Source organism: Taudactylus pleione, unplaced genomic scaffold (genome assembly GCF_031769625.1).
Source record: "Taudactylus pleione unplaced genomic scaffold, aTauple2 ptg000046l, whole genome shotgun sequence".
Taxonomy (NCBI): Eukaryota; Metazoa; Chordata; class Amphibia; order Anura; family Myobatrachidae; genus Taudactylus; species Taudactylus pleione.
The window spans coordinates 15234262-15249704 of NW_028284448.1; the positions used below are offsets into that span (position 1 = coordinate 15234262).

The following is a 15443-nucleotide window of genomic DNA, read 5'->3' on the forward strand; positions in this document are numbered from 1 at the left end:
GTGAAATTAAAATAATGTGAAAATGGTGTGAAAACACCCTTTTTCACTTTATTTTAGTAAAAATAATGTTAATAAATAGAGCCCAAAATAATAATACGAATTTCCCTTTCATTTCCTTATTTAAGTGTGCCTTCTGCATGAAAACAATATACTATTTCATAAGGTAAATCTGTACTTTTTGTAATAGTAAATGATCTGTTTATTATTAGTGAGCCATGAAGCCATTTTCTCCTGGATTTTGCTGGTAATTTGTAAGAGGCAGTAAACATAATAGCAGTAAAATAAGTCACAGAAAATGGGAGTCTATATAACCATATATAACTGCGTTTGTTCTGCTGAATTCAGAGTAGCTCGAACATTATACAAGTATACAATAGAGACAGCTCTGCAAAGCCTTCATCTGAAACGTATACCCAAAAGATTAATCGATGTGCTGCTCTTCATTAAGAGATTATATTATCACAGCTCTAGCAGTTCACTGGAAGTTCACTGGAACAGTTCTGCTGTCACTAAGACACTGGGAAACGGAAGAATCCTTCATGGAGTCATCTTCATAGAAATCATTGGTTTGTTGATGTGTTTTTATTATGATGAAAGGTCGTTCAGCTCCTCGACCAAGAACGCTTACCACAAATTCTATTTTCTTTGAAACACCCCACAGTTGCAAAATCACACTAACATGCCAAGAGGGATAAAAGGCAGTGAGGGTGTGCTAGTTATGAAAAGCTAAAACCCATAAGTATTAAATTAGACAAAGATCAATACAAATATTTCACATCTACTTATCAACAACTGATTTTTTGCAACTGTGGGCCTGATTCAGAGCCGGACGCTCTGAATGAGCGCCCGCTCTGAATCAGGGCGTTTTTTTTTATGTTTTGGAGCGTCCTCCTGGACGCTCGCATAGCTGTGTGTTACCACCCACAGCTTATGCGAGCGTCCATGATGATGGTCGCGATGGTCAAGACCATCGCGACCATCGGGCTTGCGACGAGACCCTGCGGTAGGGTCTCGGTGACCGCAAGCTCTGGAGTGATTTTGGCTCTATCAGAGCCAAAATCACTCCCACTGACATCACTAGGCGTTCCCATGGGAACGCCTCCGTCTGGAGAGGGTCATGTTGGGAGGTATGGGAAAGTGTATCCATCGATGAAGTACCTGGCCTTGCCACTCCCGGAAAACAGGGCAGACACGCCCCCGTTTCTGGGAACGCCAACTGACCCCGTCCCTGCACCGCCCCTTAAATGCCTCTGCCTGTCAATCAGGCAGAGACATCGAAGGGGCTGCATGCAATTACGCAGGACCCATACTGCACACTCGCAAAATGAGTCCTGTGCACGTGCAGATTCCCGATTATCGGGTATCTGCGTTCAGCATTGCACTTTCGTGCAATGCTGAATCAGCCCCATTGTGCGTACACACTGTGCAATCTTCCATATGATCAAATTATATATTGTGCGTTGTTCGGTCATTAGATTGTTAAGATATAACGGTAACATATCTCCTGGACATCCCCTAGTGCGTACACACTACACGATTTGCTGAAAATCATTGATGATATCCTCAGATTGAGCAGCTTGTACGACAGATCTGAAGATGCGACGGACGACCCCGCAGGAGTGCGCATAGGGACTGATTCAGAGATGTATGCTAACCCGGTGGTTAGCGCACATCTCTGATGTTTGAAGGACTGCGCATGCGCAGCAGGTGTACTGCGCATGTGCAGCCCTCCGACTGCGAGCCTGCTCGCATTGTGTCCCAGCCGCAGCTTGATTGAGAGACTGTTGTGTTTGGGAGGCAGAGTGGGGGCGTTCCCTGGCAGCATTCCCAGAAACTGGGGTGTGTTGTCCCCGTTTTCCGGGATGGACGAAGTCAGGGTCTGCATGGGTGCATGCAGACTTCTTGGCCTCGCAAGCTGCCAGGATCTGGCCAGGCTGCGGGAAGCTTTAGCTCCCACAGTCTGGCCAATGGAACATCGACAACAATACAACAATCACAAATGATGGTCGTGATTGTTTCGATGCTGACCGATGGGGACCCCAGGCTGTGACCTGGCCCGCCGTGCTGGGATCACGCAAATGCATTGTGACACCTCCTTCTGCATTTGCATTGTAAATGGACGGAATTGCACAGCTGCTTGTGTGTAGCTGTGCAGTTCCGCCCACCTCTGAATCAGGCCCATACGTTTAAAAAATCGTCTAGGGTGTACCCAGCTTAAGAAGAGGTGTGTAGACGCCGTGCAGGGGCTCTGAAAGGGGGGAGGGTTGTAATTGAATGGGCCTGGCATGTGCCTGGGTCTGTGCCTCCCCTAACACTTTGGGCCAAATGTAATAGGGTGTGAGTTTGTTCGCACATATGCATTCGCACCTCCTCGCACCTTTAAAAGTTGCGAGCATGACTCTAAATTTGCGTATGTAATAGATAGCGATATTTCCGCTACCTATACAGGTCGCATGCGACGTCTCGTGATGAAACTCACTGGAAAAGGCTCAAATTTTAGACCAACTGAAATGCGATTTGCATTTCTCCAAGCATACTGACACAAACAGATTCACTCATTGGCAGGGCAAAGTCCCATGACTTAAGCATCACACACACTATATAAGCCCCTGAGGCACCATTTTGTGCTTTGATAGGGAATTAGGAGCTGGATGCATGACAGGAGACAGGAGGAATTTTGGCATATTCAATGCAGCATGCCAGGCAGGAGAGCTGGGGGACCTCAGCAACGGCTGGAGGAGGAGGAGGATCACGAGGTGTTTGTCAGGCATAGTCACAGTCAGGAGGAGGATGATGACACAGAGGTGGAGGATGAAAATAAAGATGAGGGGGAGGATGAAGAAGAGGAGATGGAGCAGGGCCGGCTCAAGAGTTAATAGCGCCCTGTGCCGGCTGAGTTTACTGCTTCCCTTATCACGTGCGGCGTAGCCGTGCGCGACCAAACTTGGGGTGTGGCCTAATTAACATAGGCCTTGCCCCCTTATACAAAGTTATTTGGCGAAATTGGCTGGCTGCTGGCACTGGCAGGCAGGCTGTATGAGGTGGGGTGCGCACACACTTAACACAGCAGCCAGCCCCTCAGCACGGCCGCCCTCGTCGGTCGACGTATCCTCTCCGGGCCTCTGCATCCACCCAGGGCTCACTTCAGGGTGCAGACTGCAAACACGCTGAGCCTGGCCCCCATGCGCTGGTCCTTTGGCCAGCCGTCTGCCCGCTACCTCTGAAGTAGCAGCCAGTGCCCAATGCCCATCCACTGCCACTGCCCGCTGGAATCGAAGACTGCGCGGGCAGGGATGGCATGTGATGTCACACCCGGCCCACCCAGCTCAATCTTGGAGGAGGGACTGGCTGGTGGTGTCCAAAGCAAAAGCACAGTAGGCTAGCAGCAGGGTGGGTGGGCAGCCCGGCATGATAGCACACAGCCAGACAGTGACAGGGCCGGGCCGGCCAGGGAAAATGGCGGCAGAAAATCGGCGCCCACTGTAGGTGGTGCCCTTGTGTGGTCAGTTGGGACATGCTTAGAGCTGGCTCTGAGGTCGTGGAGGCTGAGTCTGCTGGTCCTTTGCCTGGGAATACTCGCAGTGTGCGCAATAATCGCTTCACCTATGAAGAAAATTCTGCACTGGTACATGCTATGGTTCCAATGTTCACATGCAGGGGTGTATCCAGCAATCCGAGCGCCCCTGGCAAAGTAAGGGACTGGTGCCCCCCTCCACCCCCTGTATTGTAACTAGATAAAGAGTGCTCTGAAAAAGGGGCGTGGTGTCATGGGGAAGGGACGTGGCCTCAAATTAATATCCCCAATGCAAATGACTCCACACAGTACTGCCCTTTACTCACATTAAAACTACACAAAAAAACCAAGCGCCACAAAGGGGTAATCAGTAATTATGATAATAAAAATCAAATGTGTAGGAAGCTGCCATCCACCTGGGAGTAAGCCACCACTCCCAATAGGCACAGGAAAAGTGCCAGAAAGCAACAGAAAATATATAGGTGGGATGGCGCTAGATACACATTACAACATGGAGATAATATAAATGTAAACCTTTTAATAAGATGCAAGAATCAATAAGCAGTGCTAGTTAAGCCGGAGGTAATGTAACAATAAAAACATATACAATATAACAATATAACAATATCTCTGCAACAGTAAATTTATGAGAAGGGAAATAATGTATAACTGCAACAATAATAGCAAAAGGTGAGTGTAACTGAACAAATGAATGTCCGTTCCAAGGAGAAAATGAAACTCCAAAAATAAATGGAATGTGAATACCGGTTAGCAGCCATGGATATGACAGAAATAGTAGAGTACCCTGGAAATAAAACTGTCAGGTAGTCTGGATGGCAAGTACACCACTCCTAAAAATTAGTAGCTCATATTTGATGCGCTCACCTCTTGGTCGTGGTGTATGAACTCTCCAGGGAAGGATGCGGTACCAGCCTGAAGGTGGAAAAAGGCTGGTTCGCAGTTGGAGGCCCCGAGGGTTATGTGAAACTGCTGATGCACATGTGGGAGCACTGGAGCTGTGAGCTCTGACGGTCCAGAGATGCGGCAGTGTGTAGCAGCCGGCGATGGACTGCCGGACTCCCAGCAGTGAGGTAACTCTCTCCAGAGAGATGTGAGCAGCGTGTGGGAAGCTCACAATGCTGAGCCACAACTGGTAATCAAATCCTGTGCTGGCTCAAACAGGGCTCAGAATTGGAGGAAATCCGGGTAATGTGTCAAATCACTGGCTGGATAGATCATGCAATGATGTGATACTGGAGCAGTTGAATAAAAAAGAAGTGGTCTCTGTATTCCTTAACGCGTTTCACTGCATAAAGCAGCTTCTTCAAAAAGGCCTTTTTGAAGAAGCTGCTTTATGCAGTGAAACGCATAAAGCAGTCAGTCAGTGGGGTATGGCCAGCAGAGTCACAGTGCTTGTATACACAGTGGGCTACATCCCAAGGAGACATAGTGCTTGTATACACACAGTGGGCTTATGCCCAGTCACGGAGCTTGTATAATACACACAGTGGGCTTATGCCCTGTCACGGAGCTTGTATAATACACACAGTGGGCTTATGCCCTGTCACGGAGCTTGTATACACTCAGTGGGCTTTGCCCTGTCATGGAGCTTGTATAATACACACAGTGGGCTTTGCCCTGTCATGGAGCTTGTATTATACACACAGTGGGCTATTATTATTATTATTATCCTTTATTTATATGGCGCCACAAGGGTTCCGCAGCGCCTTACAAAGTACAAAAACAAATGAGCACACAAGACAACAGTTATTAACAGTACAGTCAATGCAGGACAAGTACATGATTTATAAACAATGCTGCATAACACCTAAATAAGCAGCAGTGTGTCAGTAAGCAGTTTTAGGCACCATTGTAAATGAAAGTAAAAGTAAGGCAAGAAGAAGCACGTGAGGAAAGAGGGCCCTGCTCGTGAGAGCTTACATTCTGAGGGGAGGGTCAGACAAACAGGGGTGACACAGATGGGCTAGATAGTGAGGAAGGAGCATAGAGTAGTGGGTTAGGATGAGCGCTGGAAAGCATTGAGGAAGAAATGGGTCTTGAGGGCCCAGTTGAAGATTAAAAGCCAGGAAGCCAAGTGATGGAGGAATTTTGCAGGAGCAGTGGTGTCAGAGGGGTAAATCCAGGGTTTGGTGATGGCAAGGAGAATCAAGGCATTACAGATGAAGTGCTCATGAACAGGGACCAGTTTATTATAGACAAAACTGGCTTTCCAGAGGGAACAGGAGAGAGGGATAGAGTTAAGAGGCGAGAGGAGAATGAGATTATTAGGGTTGATGTAGTGTGGAGGTGATATTGATCTAGAGAAGGGGGATAAGGAGTGTGGGGTTATGTGGCTGGCTTCTGAATGAGGAAGGGTGACAGCAGGTGATGGGTAAGGTGGAGGTTTAGTGTGGTTTGGGGGGGGAGAAGGATAAGTATCTTGGAGAAAAGAGAGGGTGCAGGGTTTAGTGGTGGTGCAGCAGGACCATGGTGGAAGAGTAGTGAATAATACTGGAGTTGTGGGAGATGCAGTTGAGAGACTAATATGTGATGAAGAGAGACAGAGGAGGGGGAGAATGTAGAGGGGACTATGGATGGAGAAAAGAGGTGAAAACTGGTGGTAGAGGAGAAAATAATGTAGCAGCTGAGTGAGGGAGGAGTAGAAGAAAAGAGACATCGTGTAGATGAGGCAGTCGGGGGGGGGGAAGTCAGTAGTAGTAATGAGTGTGAGGTGAGGGAGCAGTACAGGTCAAAGGTCAAAATCAGATAAAAAGGCACAACTACAATAGTATATTATAACCAAAAAAAAGAGTATATAGCTGTTAAAGTAGCAAGACTTGAGAATTAGTCTAAAGTATGAATATATGAATATATATATATATATATATATATATAAATAAAATGAAAAAGGTATACTTGTGAAACAATGGTAGGTACTACAGTGGTATAAAGATAAATTGACAGTGGTATTGGAATGATTTAAACAATGTAGAGAAGAAACGCAAACATACAAGTATTTAATGTTCAGTAAGCCGGTAGTTGCTTACAATGTTGAAGCAGGGTGTTTGCACAAGGTGTGTCCAGGTTATAATGGAACCTGGTTGCTGAGTAGCAGGGTTTCCTGAAGCTCTGAAGATCCTTTGCTTTTTCCAAGTTATAGAGAGTTCTTTTAAAATGTTGTCCTCCTGTCTTCCTCCTGCTTAACTCCTGACTAACTCTTTAAGTTATGCTGTAAATGTAGTCCCACTTAGAAAAACCCCCACTTTGAAGTAAAACCTAGAAGCCTTGTACAAGCCTAAAGCCTTGTAACCTACTGATTATATAGTTAAGCATAACATGTGTAGTCACTGATTACACCCACCCTCAATACCCTCGCCCACACCAGAAACAAGTCATAAAATTCTAATACAAACAAGCAGAGCCAAAACAGCATCCCATGAAGCTAGGAGATAAGATCTGACTAGATATTTACATTTAAAGTTACTCTGGATTTTACAGATATTAATTAAAGACAGTATACCTAGCAAATGAGAATTCCAAACAGCATTGGTTTTTCTATAATAGATGCCTATGCCCAGTCACGGAGCACACACAGTGGGCTTATGCCCAGTAAAGTCTCATAGAGGTTATTTTTTTTATATTATAAAATGTCAGCGGCAAGAACAACACTCTCTAACTATAGACTCGATTCTCTCATCTCTATTCTCTCTAGCACTAACTAAGCGTGACTGTTCTGTCCGACACAGTCACGCGAAAAGGCGCCAACTGCCGGGCGCAGCGCCTTTTATAGAGGCCGAACGTCACCCGGGTCTCGCGAGATCTCGCGAGAATCCGACGCCGGCCAGGTGACTTTCAGCCTCGTGGTGGAATCCGAGTCAGGCGGGAACACCCGAACTTACGTTCGGGTGGACTCGGATTCCACCTGTTCGGAGTGGTTCGGATTCCTCAGATTCCGAACCGCTCATCTCTACTGCAAACGTGACATTTACAACGTGAAGAAGGATTTCAACAATATCAATTGTCTGTTAAAGGACAAAATGGCGGTTGAAGTGAAGCAGTCCAGCAAGACAGGTGGTGGGCGTCACATCCCCATACACTACACATATTATGTACAAAAGCCCAAACAAATCATTCCCCCAGAGATCCTACCAAGGACTCATACTGAGTATACAGACAGACCTCCAAGCCCGGCCCATATTGGTGAGTAACATAACAATACTCATATTACATACTTGTACATGCATATTTTTCTTTGCTCTTTGTAATGCTCTATTCCTGTCCAATAATCTGCTGCTGTAGAACAGCACATAGCAGTATGCTTTGACATAGATTGCACTATACAAATGTAGGAATGTTTTGACATGCTGTGATGTGTTGTGCTACAGCATTTTTTTATTTTATTTTTTTTTAAATTAAAAATTAAACAATATTGTTAGGAAGTGTAAATAGTTTCTAAGTTAGTATTATTATGTTTGTGAACTTAGGGCCTGATTCAGAGCCGCTCGTAAGCGGCCGCTCGTTCGCTCCGAGCGATGTTCGCACATCTGCGCATGCGTATGGGTCGTAATGCGCATGCGCCAACCAGTCATTGCGGTCGGAAATTGAGTGCTCGCAAAATAGCGAGTGCCTGCTAATTTGAGTGACAGGATGAGGCGTTTGTGGGTGGTAACAGGGGAAGGTGCTTGAAAACGGGGAGTGGTGATCCAAACGCAGGCGTGCCAAACGGTCAAAACGGGCGTTTTAAGGGTGTGCATAATTAACAAAGCAGCGTCATCGACCACGTCACTTGGTTGTTTCTTAGCCTGAACTGTTCGCATGATTGCGGTAGGATAAACCTACCACAAGCACTGCGAGCAGTTCAGATGCCTTTCGATGTACTCGATTAATCTAATAAATAGCGGAGATGATGTAGGATGCGAGCGGCCAGGGGGCATCTTTACAAAATAGCGAGCGCATGTTTCGTTTGCTCGCTCAGACATAGAGGCGTCAACAGACCGCAAAGAGCGAGCACTCAATATAAATAGCCGGCCCCTTTTTCTGAACGAGCGAGCGCAAATAGCGTCCGGCTCTGAATCAGGCCCTTAGTTAGCTCAGAAGGGCCAATGCACTGTTTCATTCACAAACAGAGCATTTTTATTTTAATGTCCTAATGAGCATTTTTGGGTTCACTGTACAAAAATATAAGATGAACATGTAATTGTCCAAACAATAATGTCTTGAATTGTTCCACAGCTACTCCAGGGAGGAAGCGTTCTTCATCAAAAAGGCCTCATGCACGTGTGGAAGAACATGCTGCAGATATGTGCTGATATAGAAATACAGGAAACACAACACATTAGTATGTACCATAGCATGGATTGAGGAATTAGCCCCAAAGCAAACACTAGTAGAATAAGATGTAAATAATCTAATCTTTACACATGTATCTCATGTCACCACAATCAGAACTCAATTATGGTACGAAAAAGCTTTGTAGCCCCCCCCCAACATTTCAAGCAGTAAAATAATAATCATTACCCTTTTTTTATGTCCATCACGTCCACATCCACCAACTCCTCAACTCCATCGTCTGAAAGAAGATGATGCTCATGAAATTGTATTAGTCACAGTAAATCCTGTCATGGTTGTGGATGAAAATACAGAAGTGGTTACTAACAACAACCAGCAAATTACCCGTACAGCAACAGAGTCTACACCTACACCTCCAAAACCCCCTTCTGTAGATGAGTTAGCTTTGGCCCTGATTCAGAGCCGCTCGTAAGCGGCAGTACGCTCGTTCCGAGCGATGTTTGCCCAACTGCGCATGCGTACGGATCGTAATACGCATGCGCGAACCAGTCAGTGCGGTCGAAAATCGTTTGTTCGCTAAATAGCGAATGCCTGCTATTTTGAGTGACAGAAAGAGGCGTATGTGGGTGGTAACAGGGGAAGGTGCTTGAAAACGGGGAGTGGATATCCGAACGCAGGCGTGCTTAAAAGTCAAAACGGGCATTTTATGGGTGTGCATAATTAATACAGCAGCGTCATTGACCACGTCACTTGGTTTTTTTATTGTCTGAACTGCTCGCAAAATAGCGGTAGGAAAAACCAGCCACAAGAATAGCGTGCAGTTCATACGCTGTTCGATGTACTCGATTAATCTAATAAATAGCGGACATGACGTATGGTGCGAGCGGCCAGGGGGCGTCTTTTTCAAAATTACGACCGCAAGTTTTGTTCGCTCATTCAGACTTATAGGCGTGAACAGACCGCAAAGAGCGAACGGTTCATTTGAATAGCCACCCCTTTTTTGTGAACGAACAACCGCAAATAGCGTCCGGCTCTGAATCAGGGCCTTTGTCCCTTGACAGTTTTAGAACAAAGCAGGTCTACTTTATGGAGAGACAAACAGAACAAATGGAAACCATTAAATATGTTGTTAACAAAATTTCTAGTGATAACAAAGGGGCAGAGGGCACACGCATTAGAATGGCTAAGAATATTGATTTATTGCTGCTTTACCTCACTCAGGCTATTCGGTCACATACTGATGCACTTAAAAACCTTCACACAGAATAAGTAGCACAGAGGGCCCTAATAAAGCCTACATCAGGTTCCACTATTAGTAGTGTGTTTTACTACTTCACTAAGGGCCTGATTTAGAGCTGCTCGTAAGCGGCTGCTCGTTCGTTCTGAGTGATGTTTGCCCAACTGCGCATGCGTACGGATCGTTATACGCATGCGCGAACCAGTCAGTGCGGTCGAAAATCGTTTGTTCGCTAAATAGCGAATGCCTGCTATTTTGAGTGACAGAAAGAGGCGTATGTGGGTGGTAACAGGGGAAGGTGCTTGAAAACGGGGAGTGGATATCCGAACGCAGGCGTGCTTAAAGGTCAAAACGGGCGTTTTATGGGTGTGCATAATTAAAACAGCAGCGTCATTGACCACGTCACTGGGTTATTTTATAGCCAGAACTGCTCGCAAGATTGTGGTAGCAAAAACCAACCACAAGAATAGCAGTTCATACGCTGGTCGATGTACTCGATTAATAAATAGCGGACATGACGTAGGATGCGAGCGGCCAGGGGGCGTATTTATCCAAAAAACGACCGCAAGTTTTGTTCGCTCGTTCAGACCTAGAGGCGTGAACAGACCGCAAAGAGCGAACGGTTCATTTGAATAGCCACCCCTATATTCTGGACGAGCGAGCGCTAATTGCGTCCAGCTCTGAATCAGGCCCTAAGTCCATCACCTACAACTCCACCCAGGCGCAGTCTACACACACATGATGGTATAGTTAAAGGCAAAGTTATAGGTGTATTTGGTCAGTGGACAAAATTTAAATTTCACTTAAGTTATAGTATGTTTCCAAATCCTGTTTTTTTTTACAATTTTTACAAATATTGACAAAGCTGTTTTTTCCAAAAACTATTGACATTTTTACATATATTTGTGGAAATTGATGAAAATATAAATGTTCACAGTGAGCCAAGTTTAACTATATTATTGCAATGTAGCAATATTGTTGTATTTGCAAATAAAAACATGTTACAGTGCATTAACTGTTACAAAGGCTAAATTTTTTAATTTCCTAATCATTTAATCCTAAGCAAATGAATACAATATTAATTGAAATGGTGTTTGTTAATTTTAAAACAAAAACACTTACCAGACACTCATGAGCAAAACAGAAGGTATGTCATGCAGCTTTTCCACCGGTTCCACCTCATACATTTGAATTAATGTGTTTGTAGGCATACAAATTTTACACATCTATACACATACACATTCTCTTACTTTGTATGCTGAAAAACTTACGTGAAAAATACTGTTGTCTGATCCTCCTTTGAACCTCATTCCCGCCCTCTGTATTGACAACGCCCTCTGATGTTAAAGAGTCCGGCTCCTCCCCAACTGGTGCAATGTCCCCAAGGTCATCATGGCCTTGCCAAGAGCCATGTTATGGAGCATGCAGCATGGCTGGATGATGTCACCAGGGTTGTAGCTATGGTGGTGCGGCCTGTGCTGTCACACAGAGCGCAATGCTCTGGGGGCGGCACAGCTGCTGCCCCCATGGTCCCTGCATCTGGCAAACAGGGTGCCTGGAATGGCACCCTGCAGCCAGAATTCCTATGTCACTCACTGTAGCGCTGCCCATATGCTCCCTCTGTCCTGCCCAGACCCAGCCTTCTCCCATGTGGCCCTCCTCCTTACCCCACCCGCTCTCTCCTCCTTCACATACAGCTCAAGCCAAGAGCTCCGCCTCCAGCAGCAAGAGCAGCGGTTGCCGTTCCTTCCTCAGCGCGCCGCTCACGTGCATCTGGACACCGCCATCCTATTTCTCAACAGCCAGCATAGAGCCATGAGCTGGAGTACGGAGCTGGGGGTGAGTGTGGCCTCCCCTGCACACCGGAGCTGTACTGTACAGTGGTGGCTGGGGTTAGTGGAGTGCTGTGTGTGAGTGTGTGGATGCGTGTTGAGTAGTGTGTATTAGTGTAGTGTGTTTTAAAGTGTAGTGTGCTGTGTAGTGTACTTTGGTCATTTAAGAAGCACTGGCTTCACCATTACCTGATGCTCGTGAAAAGGAAGGGGACACTGCAACCTCCCTTTAAACCTGTGCCATATTTCCTTATCCCCCCCCTCCTCTCAGTCTGCAGGGTGCATACTCTGTATTCCTGGGAATAGGTCTCAGGTATCAGGTGTCAGGTATTAGAATACAACGTCCCATTTATTTCCCATGGTCATAGATCCATCATCTCCAGGCTATTTAAACACATCCCTTCCCCACAAGACAACACCCCTTTTTTGGTTTGGGCACGTGCTGCGTAATGTCACTATTTAAAAAATATGGGGGGGGGCAATGCTCTTTCTGGCACAGGGCACCAAAATGTCTAGTTACGGCTCTGGATGTCACACACTTTATGCACATCGTAAAGGAGTATGCCAGCCGACCGGTCCGAACATCGAAAAAAGTTTTTCAACAGCCCAAGGGTATGCTCTATTGCTGACTTTGTAGCAATGACTTAGACATACCCCCTCAAGTGCGGCATTTTGATCCCAATGTGGGTGCAGTCTATGGCTCCCAGCACATTAGGCAATAATGAAAGCCAATAGAAATATATCTTAAGGTCCAGTCACTCGGGCTCACGAGGGAATGAGATATATGCTCACCACAACTTCTTCAGGGCAGATAACACTTGAGATAAATGACTAGAGAAAGTGGCCAGTGCCAAAAACATGCAGGGCACAATGGCTGTAAGTGTGGTTTACATAGGCATGTGATGATGATTTATGGACTTCACATGGGTTAGTTAGCAAATTTTTTTGTTGGGGGGGAAGTGTCATTAAACTCACCTATCTGACCTGGTCTAAAGTTCTGGAGAATTTTAGTCACGTTTGGGTTGCGATTTAGAAAATCACACACATGATGGTTTAGAAAATCGCAACCTATTACATTTGGAGAGTAGTAAGTTTAGAATGGGAAAACATCTGGATGACAGTTGACAATTTGCAATTTGGGAGAAAAAGAGAAAACTCACAAAAAACTAAATTGCGACCTATTACATTTGGTCCTTTGTGTCTGTCAGCTGCAGCAGTCTCTCTCCCCAGCCCAGCACACGCTGCTATGTGCTGGGCTGCGGTGGATCCAGGGAGGCTGCTGCCGCTAAGCAGTAGCAGTCTCCTCTGCCTGCATGTGCATTGGGAGAGCGATTGCACTGATCTCCCCTCTCTGCAGCCCCTGGTGCACCCCAGTACGCCGCCCTGCTCAGTCATTTTTACATTTTTGTAGGTGGCGTTGCCACATCTCCATAATGTGATGGCACCCACCCAGTACCTGGGCACAAGCATCTGCTCTGTGGCCCTGACACCATGCATGCACAGCAGCACACTTACCAGGGCATATTTATAATGGGTGCAGGGTGTGCAGTGCACAAGGGCACCCATATTATACTTACCTCTCCGGAGTCCCACGTTGGCGCCAGTGATGGCGCTGTAAAAACGCCTGCCACCTCTGCAATTTTCCCATCATATTGCACATGCGCAGTACAGGAAAAATGGCCACCGTGGCCATTTTCCCAGTGACCTGTGCATACTCTATAGACTCTGGGCACACTCTAGTGCCAAGAGTCTATCAGTGCGGCGCTGGCCGCGCTGCGCTCAGTGCGCTGCCGGCCGCCAGACTAAGACGAGGGGGCCAGTGATGGAGACTGCTCTTTAGAAACGCCCCTGACACTTACTAAGTATCCGGGTCTAAAGTTGCAGCAATGACACAAATCCAGCAGTGCCCATAAGGTTATGAAGGAACAGTGTGGAGCGGTCCCTTTACAACATAAGTTACATGTGAAGGAATTTTAGAGCAAGTGAGGGTGATGTGTGTGCATTTTAGAGTGAGTGACTTTGGTATGCAGAGGTTGTTATGGCAAGGTTTTTTTTTTTTTTAATTAAGGGTGGTGTGTGGCTCTTTGTAGGTTCGAGAGCCATGCATGCAACCCTTAAAGTATACTGGTTTGCCCATTACTGGCCTAATTTACACCTGCCATTTACTGCTGGCCACGTCCTTTTAGTCATGGCGTGCACAAACTATTTCATAGCCCCTACTGTAGCGTTCCCCTGCCGGCCTTATCATGACTCAGGGGTCAATTTACTAAGCAGTGTTAGGAGACAGAGTGAAAAGTGATAAGAAAGTGATAAGATGCCAGCCAATCAGCTCCCAACTGTCATTTTTCAAACACAGCCTGTGAGATGACAGTTAGGAGCTGATTGGCTGGCACCTTATCACTTTATTATCACTTTTCAATCTGGCTCCTAACACTGCTTAGTAAATAGACCCCTCAGTCTGACACTGCACATATCTCCTAATTTTTAGGCATCTGTGAACAACTTTTTCTTCCCTTCCTGATTTCACAGTGATGAAAGATCAATACGCCATTCCCAAATATATTTTTGTAGCAAAAATATAAATTTTAACTATAGTGATTGGACAAATACTATGCTGGTGAAAGTAGCATAAACACTTCAGTTACTGTATGCTTTAGGCATATTATTCTGCTCAGTCAGTACTGAGAAGGATTTTATGTATGTTTCAATCCAGCAATTGTAACTCATTCCGTAAAGTAATTTATCTATACAGATTTTTATCGGTGAGGCAAAAATGAACACAAATCACATCACATTTAGCAGAAATGTATTTAATTCCATTTTTTTAAATAAAAATAGTTTCTTGGAAATCTCAACCAGGTGGGAGTCTGAATTGGCACAGATGTACATGAGCTATCAATATAATGGAGACAGAATAAGGGCTATACAGAAAATATTATTCTTATTCTTAAACAAAAATAAAACCAGGAACAAATGTAGCAAACTTCGTGTAGAACTTTGTCGAATACAACTCACATGCCCTTTAACAGTTACCAAACATGTCACAGTCACAATAAGCAAGGGTGTCGAGGGGGTGGGGGGGGTGGGTACTGATTACTCGGGCCTGGGCTTGCTGGAGGGGTCCAGTGGGGGCCTGGTTCCGCCGCACCCCACTCTCCTAGTCCTGTCAGTGGCAGCAGCGCAGTGAGGACCTCATTCAGAGCTGCTCGCAAAATGTGAGCGCTCGCTCTGAATGAGGGCGGCCACTTCTCTGTAAGGAGCCAGCCTCACCCACAGCTTAGCGAGCGGCCAGGTTGATGGTCGCGATGGTCAAGACCATCGCGACCATCGGGGCTTGCGACAAGACCCTAGTGGTAGGGTCTCATCTACCGCAAGCCCCAGTGAGATTTTGGCTCTTTTAGAGCCGGAAACTCACCACTGACATCACGAGTGATGTCAGTGGGGTCGCCCCCAAGTGGCAGGCGTTCCTTTGGGAAGGCCTCCATTTGGCCAGCCACCCCGCCTACAAAATGGTGCGAGCTGTCAATCACCATCGATAGCCGCCCCTTTTGTAGTGAGCCCCGGAGCGAGA

The 15443-nt window shown here is 46.1% G+C and overlaps 1 long non-coding RNA gene across 3 annotated transcripts in view; it reads right to left on the reverse strand.

The window, feature by feature from the left end:
• Nucleotides 1-15443, reverse strand: part of LOC148537704 (uncharacterized) — a 67683-nt gene that overhangs the window by 22816 nt on the left and 29424 nt on the right. For 2 of the 3 annotated variants that reach the window (XR_015873479.1, XR_015873480.1), the window contains exon 3: nucleotides 9032-9083. The exons of the other annotated variant lie outside the window; for it this stretch is intronic. This is a non-coding gene — a long non-coding RNA (uncharacterized LOC148537704). The remainder of the gene's footprint in view (nucleotides 1-9031; nucleotides 9084-15443) is intronic. 3 annotated transcript variants of the gene reach the window in all.